Below are 13,451 nucleotides of genomic sequence, written 5' to 3'. Positions count from 1 at the left end.
CACAAGTTACGTACATTCTAGGTTTGAGTTTTTTTGGTTCTAATTTTTTAGAGTATAGTGTTTATTATTTAGTATGTATATTATGGATAAAAAATTCAAACTTTTAAAGTGGCAAAAAATTACAATTCTAAAATATTTGAAATAAAATGACAAATACAAAAAATGATGAGCCAAAAACGACATATTCCGTAAGAGTCCTTTAATTCTTTAATCCATCTTATTTTATATTATCATTACTATAAAGTTATTAATTAGTTTATAAATTTTCAACTCAAAATCTATTGATACTTTAAAGATTAGTCTATATCATTTTAGGTTTTGTTGTTTTTTTATAATGTGATTCCTAACAAAAAAAATTATCAGGTAATTAGATCACAAATGCTCTAGTAACCAGATGTTCATGGTATATGAAACCACGTAAGCTCTATCTTAAAAACACGATTTAACAATGATAATTCAAAACAGGGAAATGAAAACGACACACTTAATATCAGGATGTGTACAAGTCACGAGACAATTCTTAATCTAAGTCTTTATGTCAATTTCTCAATATTATTAGTAAAAAAATAAATAAAATACGTGAAAAAAGGAAAAAAGAATACAGATGAAATTTGTATAATTGACATCAAAAGATTCGGAATGATATAACTTAGAAACATGGGAAATTGTTATCTACAAGTAATAAGCATCTTGTATTCTCGATTGTGATTGGCAACGCAATATATATATATATCAATCTCATAATGCATTGAACTCTATACATTTTTGCTACTAGTTTACAATTTATGTTCTTGTAAAAGAGATTTAAGTTTATAAATAATTAAACTCAAAAGAAAAATGTTATGTTTATTAACCGGTATTCATGATTGACAATTTTTTTTTTAATAAATTTACTGCGTGTGACTTTAAAACTTTACTAAAACCACATATACGAAAGAATAGACTCACCAATTGACGAAAGACTCACAAAAAAACTTTGGAGAAATAATCGTATAGAATAATTTATGATGCTTTAATATACTTTCTTTCATTGTCAGAATAAAGCGAGACATCGTAATTTTATGGATCACCAAATGGCATCTTTTTTTGTTTTCTTTCTCTCAATAAAAAGCCACTTTCTCGTTGTTTTTTTTTCTCGTTAATTTCACTTTTTCATTGTTATTATCTTTTTTTTCCCCAAAGATATACATATTCATGATTTAACCTACCAGATATACATCAATATAGATAATTAGAAAAGATAAATGTTTTGTCTTCTTGATGATACGTTGTTCAACGAATTAAAAATACTAGTATGTTACATGTTATAAACTGGTATTACTAACTATGTATAATTTCATTTTTACAAACGGGGGCCAAGTTATGGACACAGATAAGCTGAAACCTATTTTGTTTACTAACATTAAGGGTTTTCTATATAGTTTCCACTATAGCAATATTCCCCATATACAATAATAGGTATATGTATACACCAATCATTAGTGTAATTTAAGTAGACGTGTAAGTTGGGATGCTTATAAGTCCGACACCTGGATAACGTGCGCAAGTATAATTCACAAAATAATATAGGTGTTTGTAATTAATCAGTGTAAGTGACATTTCATATGTTTTTGTATATTGGAAAATAAAACACATAAATAATTAGAGATATTTATAAGAACTACATCTTTCTAGTTTATTGTTTCAAAACTCTAGTTTCTTTTTAAAAAATGAAACTAACAAAAAATAGATAATAGTTCATGATTTGAGATCCCTTCTTAAACGTTTATTAACTATTTCACTAAACAAAATTAGTAAGTTTATTTTCTATTTTTTTCAAAAGATTCTGGCATAACAAAAGTTTTGAGACAATTTTATACAGTGTATAATACTAGCAGCGAGAAGAGATAGGGAGAGAAAATATTGTTGATGAAAGAGGGGCAAGTTTGATTGGGGGAGGTTGAAGAAGCGTGTGATCGAGAACTTTGAGCTTATGATTAATTTTTTTTTTTTTTTTGTTCTGCCGCCGCAATGCTATTGGACTTATTCATAGTTTCCTTTACGATAACAAAAAAAATTAGAGTAATAAAAATATATGTGGTCAATTTAAATCTTCAGGTTTTCCATCATAATCACATGATCATGATATATATATATATATAGCCAACTGTAATTGCAACATGTATTCATATACCCTCTTACATATGCGGGGTTCGAACGTCAAATTACAATTGAAGTCAAATTATATTGCGATCTGTGTAGTAATATTATACTAAGACGAAAAATATTACATTAGATGCATGCATTTATTGGAACCTTTCATAAATATATATAAATATATATAAGCGGAACTTATATACTTAACAGAAATTCCTTTAAATACCACTAAAAAGTTTTTTTTCCAAAAATATCATATTTTAGTTTTTTTTCCAAAAATACCACAAAATATTTTTTTTCTAAAATTACCACAAACACAAAAAATTGATTTTTAATGATGTAGATTTTTTTTTTATGTTTGGATTGACACATTTAATTTTAGGGTATAGTTTTTAGGGGCAGGGTTTAGTATTTAAAATTTAGGAATTAGTTTTTAGTATTAGAAATTTAGTTCAATTATGTAGTATTTTTGGAAAAAAGTACATTTTAGTGGTATTTTTGGAGAAAAAACTAACTTGTGGTATTTTTGGAATAAAAACATATTTTAGTGGTATTTATGACTATTGTCCTATACTTAAAGCTAATATAGTTGTGTATTAATTGCTTGATATTTCCAAAAACATTCTTCTGAAAAAATCATTAGTCTTAGTATAATATTAATGAAAATAAGATGGAACTTAATTGAGATATTAGTTAAAGAGTATACTGCAATAATTTTAATATTTTTCTGGTGTACAAATTAAGTTATTCATCGCTCATTTTGTTTTGGATTTAAAACTCATGACTTTGACAAAGTACCACAAGATATATTTAGAGTTCACGTAAAAAAGAGAATACTGATAGATGACTTAAACAAACTGACCATTTCATCCCATGTGTTGAATCATCTCACTTGCCATGGTTCACAAATCTTGCATTCTGATCTTATGATAGGATGTATCAACTGCATCGAGCATCAATCAATCATCCATGAACAACTGAAAACATCAAAGTCTTATTAATTTTGTTATTATTATTTGATGAAACATCAAGGTATCTAAATGCACTATCAATTGGTTGATTTCTTCATTCTACGAGGAAGTACATTTAAAGCATTTTGTAAAGTAACAAGTAAGGTTTTTTTAGCGCCAAACTTAAAAAGATAATGGTGCATATATATACTAGTATAATATTTTGTATTCTAGTATTATGTTTATATATAGAGTTTGTATTCAATCAACTGTTTGTATTATATATGAAGATATGTCAGGCAAAACTAACTAACAAAAATGTTTCAAACGTCCTTAATAGTTTCTTAAAGATACTTTATCGTATATGTGGATTAATTAGTTCCACGAAATAAACTCTTATCACAAGTAAATTATATGACAGTTCGTATCAATAATTAGCTTATGTTTGTCTCGTATTGCAACCATAAAAAGATGAATTTCATATAAATCATTTAAGGAGAGAGAGATGGGAGAACGTTAACGTGGATAGCATAAGGTCCATCCATGCATCGATAGCCTATCTCAAAACTCTAGAGCTAGCCCTAGCTATATAATAAATACATACCCACTCTATAGATAATGTGTATTATTTGTGTATGTATATTTGTGTGTGTCTTTCGCCTAAGCCTATGGCATTTGAAAGCTATAGACCAACCGAAGAGAGGTAAAGGAGAAGAAGAAATCTAATAAAGTTAAAAAGGAGAAATAAAAGAGAGACATCACTTCTTAGATATTGTTTTCGCTTTTCGAACTTCAACCTCATGGGACCACTAACGAATCTTTTGTTATTTTTAAGTTTTTTTTTTCACTTATTAACTTTTCTTAATTGAGAAATTTACTCAATCTCTCGGGGTCGGGTTACTTTTATCCATATGTACTAGTATGATTTTTCTTTTCCTTACAATCAATCGAAACGGTACCTTTTTCTTTCTTTGGGATTGTGTCCCCAACCTTATTTCGATTCGTGTCTATAAGAATTAGAATTACTAAGAAAATATATATAGATTTATCATATATCTTGTACAAAAATACAAAACATATTATATCTAAGTATCCACCAAAGCGGTATGATAAAATATACTAAAGTAAATATATATCTATATATATTTAATTTGTATAACTACCAACCAATAGAATGACACACGAATATTAATTACACAAGGAAACACAATTACTAATAACTTTGTCAAACGATTATGACATATATGTGTCCGGATCCATCCGAAATCCCCTCAAAGATAAATAAATTATAAATAAAAATGGCGACTAATAAGTGTTACTAAACTAGGTTATCCTATACGAAGATCAAGGAGAAAAAAAAATGAGTCAAAGATCTTCAAACTTAAGCATATTCCTTAGCTGAAACTAATCAAGATACCATTGCGACAAAAATAAAAATAAAAAGTAATGATGAGTAATTTACAAGCTTCACTCATACTATAATAAAACTGAAAGGAAAAAACACTAAATTCAGACGTTTCGGGTTACTGGACAACGTGGACTACATAGACATGCGTACACATTTTGATTAGGTTGTGACCAATCATATAATCGACTATATGGTTCCGGTAAGTTTCCTGACAAGCTTCATCTGCATTATATGATTTTGTTCCAAATAAACAATAATTCTGACATTTGCTTTCAGATGCTAAGAAGTCTAAAAAAGATGGAATTGAGTGGCTCTACTAGTTTGGAAGAACTTCCTGACCTTTCAGAAGCATTAAATTTGGATCATTTGGATATGCAGAATTGCCGCAGTTTGCTCAAGCTTCCTTCGTCTATCTGGAAACTTAGTCGGTTAACTTTCTTACACCTTTACGGCTGCAAAAATTTAGAGCCTCTTCCAGCAAACTACGCATTGGATTCTCTAAGTTACCTCAACATTGGCGAATGCTCAAAAAATGTAGTTACCCAGAGATTTCTAATGAAATTAAAAAACTCAGTGTGTCCTTTACCCCGATACCAGCAATGCCTCCATCAGTTGAGCATTGGAGTTGCCTTCGTACTTTGGAAATGATTGGTTGTGGAAACGTTACAGAATTTCCACGTGTTCCGTATACCGTCTCTAAGTTACATCTGCACTTATCAGGAATTAAAGAAATTCCTCCATGGATCTCGGATCTCTATGGTCTGAAAGAGTTGTCGATGGCATTTTGCACGGAGCTACGATAGATCTCGCCAAACATTTGTGAGCTAGGACAACTCGAGTCACTTAATTTTAAAGGCTGCTACAATGTAAGGGAATTCCCTGCAGAAATCTTCCAGAGCTTCTCTATATGGCATGAGTTGGAGTTGACATTGGTCAACATTGTCGAGGACAGTTTGCCTACTTATACACCTGAGACGACTGAAGATTTCCCCTTAAGGTTGTATATGAGTGAGAATGACTTCGTCAGTATTCCAGATTTCGTCGTTCAGCAGGTAAAATTCCTTCATATCAGAGACTGCAGAGAACTTGTGTCACTGCCAGAGCCTCCTGGCTCGCTGTCACAGTTGTATGCGGATAATTGTGTGTCTCTTGAAAGGTTATCTCAGTCTTCTCGTTCATCTCACAATCCAAAGCTCATTCTCAAGTTCATCAACTGTTCAGAACTGGATCAAGAATCACGTAAACTAGTCATCCAACAATGGGCCTGTGGATATGCGGTCCTACCTGGTAGTGAAGTGCCCGACTACTTTACTCACCAAGCTAGAATAAGTTCTCTAACCATCCTTTTAAGCCAGGGGAACTCATATGGATCCTTGAGATTCAAGGCTTGTGTTGTTCTCCCCCATGAGATGAGCTCGATGATGGGACGTTTCGTCGTTTCCAAATATCATGCTACGTGAGAGGCAGACATTCCACCACCGTGTATAAATGGCCAGAGATAGATGTGGATGATTCAGATGATCGGCTTCTGGAGAACCATCTGTTTATACTCAACTCATATTTCATGCTTGAGGAAGACAACATCCCCGAAAGTGAGATGCTTTTTGATTTTAGATGCTTGGAAATGAAAGAATATCCAGACACCATATCCTCCAATATATTGGGATGTGGTGTACAACTCTTGGAGCCTTGTTCCTGTGAATATGACTCAGACGCTCACCCTGAGCTGTCAACTACTTCGCTCGAGGAGGAAGTTGAATGCAACAACAACAGCATTGCAGAGACAAAGGGAAGCAATAAACGAGAGCGGTCAAGTGTTGCAGACGGACTAGAGAGGACAAGCAAGAATCTGAGAATTACCAACTGAGAAAGATTGAGGAAAAAATCTGAAGTCACCAACATTTACTCTTCATGTGTGTGTATGAATATCTTTAAAATTGATGTTATTTGTGACTCTAATTTGGTTCATTAACTTCTTTAGTCACCAAGATGCAGACGATATAGAGTTTATGTCAATCTGCTAATCTTGAGCATCATCCAACAATCCTCATTACATGCATTCACCCACCAATGCAGACGATTGAATTTAAACATCATGTTGTCTTGGACCGACAAGATAATAGAGTCTAATTAATCTTTGGATTACTTTTTAGACAAGCCTTTATATTTAAATGAAGTTGCAAAACTTGCTGGAGATCTTCCTCTAGGTCTCAGCATTTTAGGTGCATCTTTGCGAGGGATGAGCAAGGAGGAGTGGATAAAAGCTCTACCAAGGCTTAGAACCAGTCTAAATGGAAAAATCGAGAAAGTACTAGAAGTATGCTATGATGGGTTAGATGAGGAAGATAAGGCTATCTTTCTTCACAATGCTTGTTTGTTCAATGGCGAAAAGGTTGATCGTGTGAAGCAATTACTTGCCAAGAGGGCATTGGATGCAGAATTTGGACTTAAAGTCCTTGTTGACAGATCTCTTATACATATTTGTGCTGATAGATATATAGTAATGCATTGTTTGCTACAACAATTGGTAAAGAAATTACTCGGGATCAATGTCTTAATGACCCCAGGACACGTAAGTTTCTAGTTGATGCTTTGGAGATTTCAGATGTACTAGCAGATGAAACCGTAAGCGTTAGCACATGTCCTACTCATCACAAAGTCCACTTTAGCTAATGCATGAACTAACTGCGTTCTTTCTTTGGGTATATATATGCAGGGTACAGAAATTGTTTTAGGAATATCATTAGATATGTCTGAAATTGAGGATCAAGTGTATATAAGTGAAAATGCCTTTAAGAAAATGCCTAATCTCCAATTCTTGAGGCTATACAAGAATTTTCTAGATGATGCAGTCAAGTTGTACTTACCTCAGGGCTTGGATTATCTACCACGTAAACTTAGATTACTACATTGGGATTCGTACCCGATAAAATGTATGCCCTCTAAGTTTTGTCTGGAATATCTTGTCGAACTTACTATGCGAGAGAGCAAGCTTGAGAAACTTTGGGAAGGTATTCAGGTATGCTTATCATATCAAAGTCTTCTCCTCTTAAAAATTTATCGATCTCTGTATATTTCATGTGGTTTGTGTATATGTTTCCAGCCACTGACAAGTCTCAAGTATATGGATTTGAGCGCATCCACAAACATTGAAGATATCCCAAACCTCTTAAGAGCAACAAATCTGGAGAAGTTGTACCTTCGGTCCTGCGAAAATATGGTCACAGTCCCTTCTTCTGCTATACAAAATCTTGATAAGCTCAAAGTCTTAGACATGTCTTGTTGCATAAAACTGAAGAATCTTCCAACCAACATCAACTTGGAATCACTCAGCGTCTTAAATCTGAGAGGATGCTCAAGGCTGAAGACATTTCCTCTGATCTCAACACATATTCAATTCATGTCTCTTGGGGAAACTGCGATAGAGAAAGTGCCTTCATTAATCAAATTATGTTCTCGTCTTGTCTCAATGGAAATGGCGGGGTGTAAGAACCTTAAAAGATTAACATCTTTCCCTACAAGTATGGAGATCGTGGACATATCCTGGACAGGAGTCGAGGTAATAGATCTAGAGCACATGCATATTGAGCATATGCGTAAGCCGTACGTTTGTGTATTTGAAAACCGTTGTTATAGTCCTATTTTGAGATAAATTTCTTTGTACGTCGAATTAGCTTTGTTAAATTTGTGTACACAAAACACGTCTTTCATTAATTCACAAACAAACCATACTAAAATCTTTGGTTGTTAGACTCTTTTTTCACATGGAGTCATCATTTTGTGTCCGGAAATTGGATTTCTTCAATAAGAGATTTACGAAAAAAGCAACCAATTAAAAGATCTTAATCCAGCCACGTAGACTGACACGTGGCATCACATAGTTTGACTAATCATTTAATAGTTTTTGACTCTTTTTAACTTTTTAAGGCTCGGGCTTCGGAATTTGCCCCCAACTCGGAACGAAGCAGCTGATGATGCTAAACGAGAAAGAACGGAGGAGGAGATAAGTTTCGAAAGAGTTTCCAATTATCATGTTCAAGTATTGGTTGATCCTTTGTTATCGGCCATTCTCTTCCTTCGGAATTGGTTTTGCTTGGTGGTCCTCTCTCGATTTTTACTCTTTTTTTTTGTTTCTTTAAAGCTTGAAGAAGGGTTTCTATTTTTTTTCAATTGGTTATGTGTTTAATTTATGGTTTGGTATTTTTTTGTTTTTACTCCTTAAATCATGTGCGATGAATTCGAATCGTTGGTTTTGAATATTACTATAGTTAGAGTTTTGCTATAGAAAATAGGCTCAAGTTTTTGGAAAAGTTTTGTTTTAGTGGAGAATCAAGTTGTGATTGCTTTGTCTTTTCTCATTTGTTTTTTTTTCAACCGTAGAGTGACTGCATAGTAGTGTTCTTTTGTTGTTGACAAAATCTGTTGAGCCATTTGAAATCTCTCTCTAGTAATAATGGCATTAGCCTTTTATCTGCTCGATTTTGAAGAATCTCTGATTCTAGGCTGGGAAGTTGTATGGTGTTGTTCATCCCATGGGTTAGCGTTCAACTATACTGGGTTAGTTAGTTAGTTAGTTAACATCCATGGATTGACATTCCTACTTGATATGAAAAGGTTGGTTGCCTTGCTTCTTCTTTTGTTAGCTGCTCTTCTACTTTATTATCAGTTGCTTTGATTTTTTAGGTCTTGATTTAGTTGACAATGAGAGCTATGCTAGAGACTAGAGTCATGTACATATAGATTTATTGTATTTTTGACCATTGAAGGTATGTTAAAGCCCCTTAAGATTATATTAACACATAATTATGGATGTGTTTTATATTCTGACCAATTCTCTGAAACAACCAAATCAGCTTTAGTTAATCTTTACATTCTTTTCTCCCTAGTAAGATCTGATTTTTTTATGATTACCTTTATGTTTCTTAATTGTTTGACTTTTCAGAAGTTTCGTAATACCTTCCAAGATGATACTTGCTATAATCTCATAATAAGCCACCAGCTTGTGGGAAATCTCCAAGAAATAATGGAGATGAAGGGTTTGACTTTTAACAAGATTATTCACTCAATGATATAGAGATGGTGAGTTTCATGGTTTCTCCTGGCAGATTCTGCTAAATATCAAACAAGAAAAACGGAAAAAGAAATATTGATATGAGATTTGATTATCTATTCATTCTCTTACAAACTTTTTTTTTGTTCTTTTCTTAGTTGAAAGAAGCTAGACTTTGGTTTTGCTTTTGGATTGTCTGGTTCTCGTGCTTAGATTCCATCATCCATCATGTCTGCTTCTTTGTCTTCTTCTTTATTGTCCCCTACTCAACTGAGATACGATGTATTTCCAAGCTTCAGTGGTCAAGATGTCCGTCGAAACTTTCTCAGCCACTTGCTCGGTGAATTTAATCGCAAAGGAATCAACACATTTGTAGATAATCAAATCAGGAGGACCGAGTCCATCGGCCCTGAGCTTGTACAAGCTATAAGAGCATCGAGGATTGGGATCGTCATCCTCACGAAGAACTACGCTTCTTCACGTTGGTGCTTAGATGAGTTGTCGGAGATTATGGAATGCAGAACTACTACAGGTCTAAAGGTGATGCCAATTTTCTACGAAATGAATCCATCTGATGTTAGAAGACAACGTGGAGATTTTGGGGAGGGTTTCGAGAGAACTTGTGTGGGGAAAACAGAGGAGCAGAAGCAGAAATGGAGGCAAGGTTTGACTGATGTTGCCAACATAAGCGGCCAGCATTCACATAATTGGTTAGTACTCTTCTCTCCACTCGTGTTACATATTCCATGTGGATCAGTTTTGTTAGTATTATAAGACTTCTTCATTTGCTATCTTGAATTTTTGGAAAATATTTGCATCAATGTTGATTGAATGTGTAGTTGATAGGTAATAACTATCTACATTATCTGTCACATAGGATGATGCAACTTATAATCGTGTGTGAATATCGAAATTATATAAGAAAAGACATAGTTGTTCTAAGGTAAAAAGTTAAAATCTATTACACCTAACTAATTTCTCTGTATGTGTATCAAATTCTTGTTCCAAGTTTGATAAAGGAACGATATTTCTCCTGTTAGGGATAGCGAAGCTGCTATGATGTTAAAAATTGCTACATACGTTACTAACATGTTGAACTCCACACCGTCGAGGGATTTTGATCATTTAGTTGGAATGGAACCTCATATAGCAAAGATGAATTCTTTGTTACGTATGGAATCTAATGAAGTGAGGGTCGTAGGGATTTGGGGTCCTGCAGGAATTAGGAAAACCACAATTGCTAGAGCGTTATACGATTTAGTTTTCAGCGACTTTCAGCTCAGTGTTTTTATGGAGAATGTCAAAGGAAACTACAGCTCGAAGTTTCAGTTGCAAGAATAATTTCTTTCTGAAATCCTCAACCTCAAGGATATGAGGATAAATTATTTAGGTGTGGCAAAGGAGAGGCTCAACTCCTGGAAAGTGTTCATTGTTCTTGATGATGTTGATAAACTAGAACAACTAGAAGCTGTAGCAAATGAACTGATGTGGTTTGGCACTGGAAGTAGGATCATCGTGACCACTGAGAATAAATACCTTTTCAAGAGACATGATATCAAACATATTTATGAGGTGAGTTCACCGTCTGGCAATGAAGGTCATGAAAGTCGTGAGTTGTTCCTAGAGGAGAAAGCCTTTAGAGGTATGGACAATCTCCAATTTCTAAGATTCTATAAACAATGGTGGTCCGACAAGGCCACGCTGCATTTACATGAAGATTTGGATTGTTTGCCTCTACCTCGTAAACTCAAGTTACTTCACTGGGAATCATGTCCTATGAAAAGTTTGTCTTTTCCATTACGTTCAAAATGTCTTATTGAAATTAAGATGAAAGAGAGCAAACTAAAGAAGCTTTGGGAAGGAGTTCCAGTAAGTTTCTTGACAATGCATGATATGAGTTTATTCCAAATAACAACAATTTTGTAATTTGTTCCCTGGATTTGATTCCAGATGCTTAGAAGCCTAAAAAAGATGGAATTGAGTCGCTCTACGAGCTTGGAAGAACTTCCTAATCTTTCAGAAGCAGTTAATTTGCAGCATTTGGATATGAGGGATTGTCACAGTTTGCTCAAGCTTCCTCCCTCTATCTAGACACTTACTATGTTGGATTTATTAGACCTTCAAGCCTGCAGAAATTTAGAGCCTCTTCCAGCAAACTACGCTTTGGAGTCTCTAAGTTACCTCAACGTTAGCTACTACCCAAAACTCAAAAGTTTTCCAGAGATTTCTAGTGACATTGAACATCTTAATGTGTCCTTACCATGTTACCACAAGTGTCTCCATATCTTAACCTTTGGGATTTTCTTCATACATTGGATTTGACTGGTTGTGAAAATGTTACAGAGTTTCCACTTGTTCCGTACACGGTCTCTGAGTTACATTTGGATTCAACAGGAATACGAGAAGTTCCTCCATGGATCTCTGATCTCTATAGGCTCACACAGTTAACAATGTCATATTGTATGAAGCTTCGAAAGATCTCGCCAAGAATTTGTGAGTTACGAATGCTCCAGTTACTTCAGTTTACAGGCTGCATAAATGTAAAATACTTCCCAGCAGAAATCTTCCATAGCTTCTACTTGTGGCATGAGTTTAATTTGACGTTGGACTACATTGACAAGAACAGCTCACCTACATTTACGTCTGAGGAGACCCACGATTTCCCCTTACACTTGAGTTTGTTTGGGAACGGTTTTGAGAGTATTACACATCATGTTGTACGGTAGGTTCATTACCTTGACCTTACAAACTGCATAGATCTATGATGGCTGCCAGAGCTTCCGGGCTCTCTGTCAGAACTGCACGCAGATAATTGTGCGTCTCTTGAAAGTTTGTCTCCCCCCTATGGCTCATCTCACGATCCAAAGCTCATTCTCAAGTTCATCAACTGTTGGAACCTGGACCAACAAGCGCGTAAACTAATCATTGAGAAATGGGCTTGTGGATATGCGGTCCTACCTCATAGTAACGTGCCCGACTACTTTTCTCATCAAGCTAGAAGAAGTTCTCGAACTGTTCATTTAAACCGGCGGAAGTCATATGGATCGTTGAGATTTAAGGCTTGCGTTGTGCTCCACCGGAGAGACGAGCTTGATGTTGTGCCTTATAGTAATTTCCAAATATCTTGTTACGTGAGAGGCAGACGCTCTATCACTGTGTATAAATGGCCAGAGATATATGCACATTGTCAGCTTTGTGGTAACCATATGTTTATACTCAACTCTTATTTCACGCTGGAGGAAGACAACATCCCCGAAAGGAAAATGCGTTTTGAGTTCAAATGCTTGGAGAAGAAAAACTATCCGGAAACTGTAACACCCAAAATATTGGGGTGTGGTGTAAAACTCTTAAAGCCTTGTTCCTCTAAGTATGACTCGAAAGCTCACCCCGAGCTATCATCTCTTCCACTCGAGGACAATGAAGGCAACAACAACAACGTTGGAAAGTCAAGTAGAAGAAAGAAACGAGAATGGTCAAGTGTTGCAGAAGGACCTGAGAGAACAAGCAAGAATTTGAGGATTTGATGGTGAGTAGAACTCTAAAGACACCATTACATTGATGTTAGGTATGAATATCCTTTCTGATTCTAATTTGAACAGCAAACACTGGAGGTGCTAATAATCAAGCTCCTGCTTTTTTTTTCCCCCTTTTGTAAAGGATTCACTAATACATTAGTGATTAACCAAATATTAAAGTGTTGAGAAAACTGATGTTGTTTTTTTTTTCTTTTAACACAGAAAAATAATAATATAGATTTGTTTTAATGTACTAAAATGATAAATTCAAACAAAAGTCATTTGTATCCCGGCGATGACAAAACACACTACACAAAATTGGTTGTGGACATGATAACGCATTGCAGACATAATGGATTGTAATAAAGATACTATCCCAGAATTGTTAAAAT

The 13,451-nt window shown here is 34.5% G+C and overlaps 3 pseudogenes; all 3 read left to right on the top strand.

Moving 5' to 3' along the window:
* The first annotated feature begins 4,684 nt into the window (after positions 1–4,684).
* LOC147933679 (disease resistance-like protein DSC2) lies at positions 4,685–6,361 on the top strand (annotated as a pseudogene).
* Positions 6,362–6,415: 54 nt separating this feature from the next.
* On the top strand, positions 6,416–9,568 carry LOC104727699 (disease resistance protein RPS6-like; annotated as a pseudogene).
* On the top strand, positions 8,466–13,182 carry LOC104722036 (disease resistance-like protein DSC2; annotated as a pseudogene).
* Positions 13,183–13,451: the final 269 nt, after the last annotated feature.

Source organism: Camelina sativa, chromosome 11 (assembly GCF_030686135.1).
Source record: "Camelina sativa cultivar CO46 ecotype springtype chromosome 11, ASM3068613v1".
Classification (NCBI taxonomy): Eukaryota; Viridiplantae; Streptophyta; class Magnoliopsida; order Brassicales; family Brassicaceae; genus Camelina; species Camelina sativa.
The sequence above is the reverse complement of the archived record's forward strand: the minus strand, read 5'-3'. Positions and strand labels throughout refer to the sequence as shown.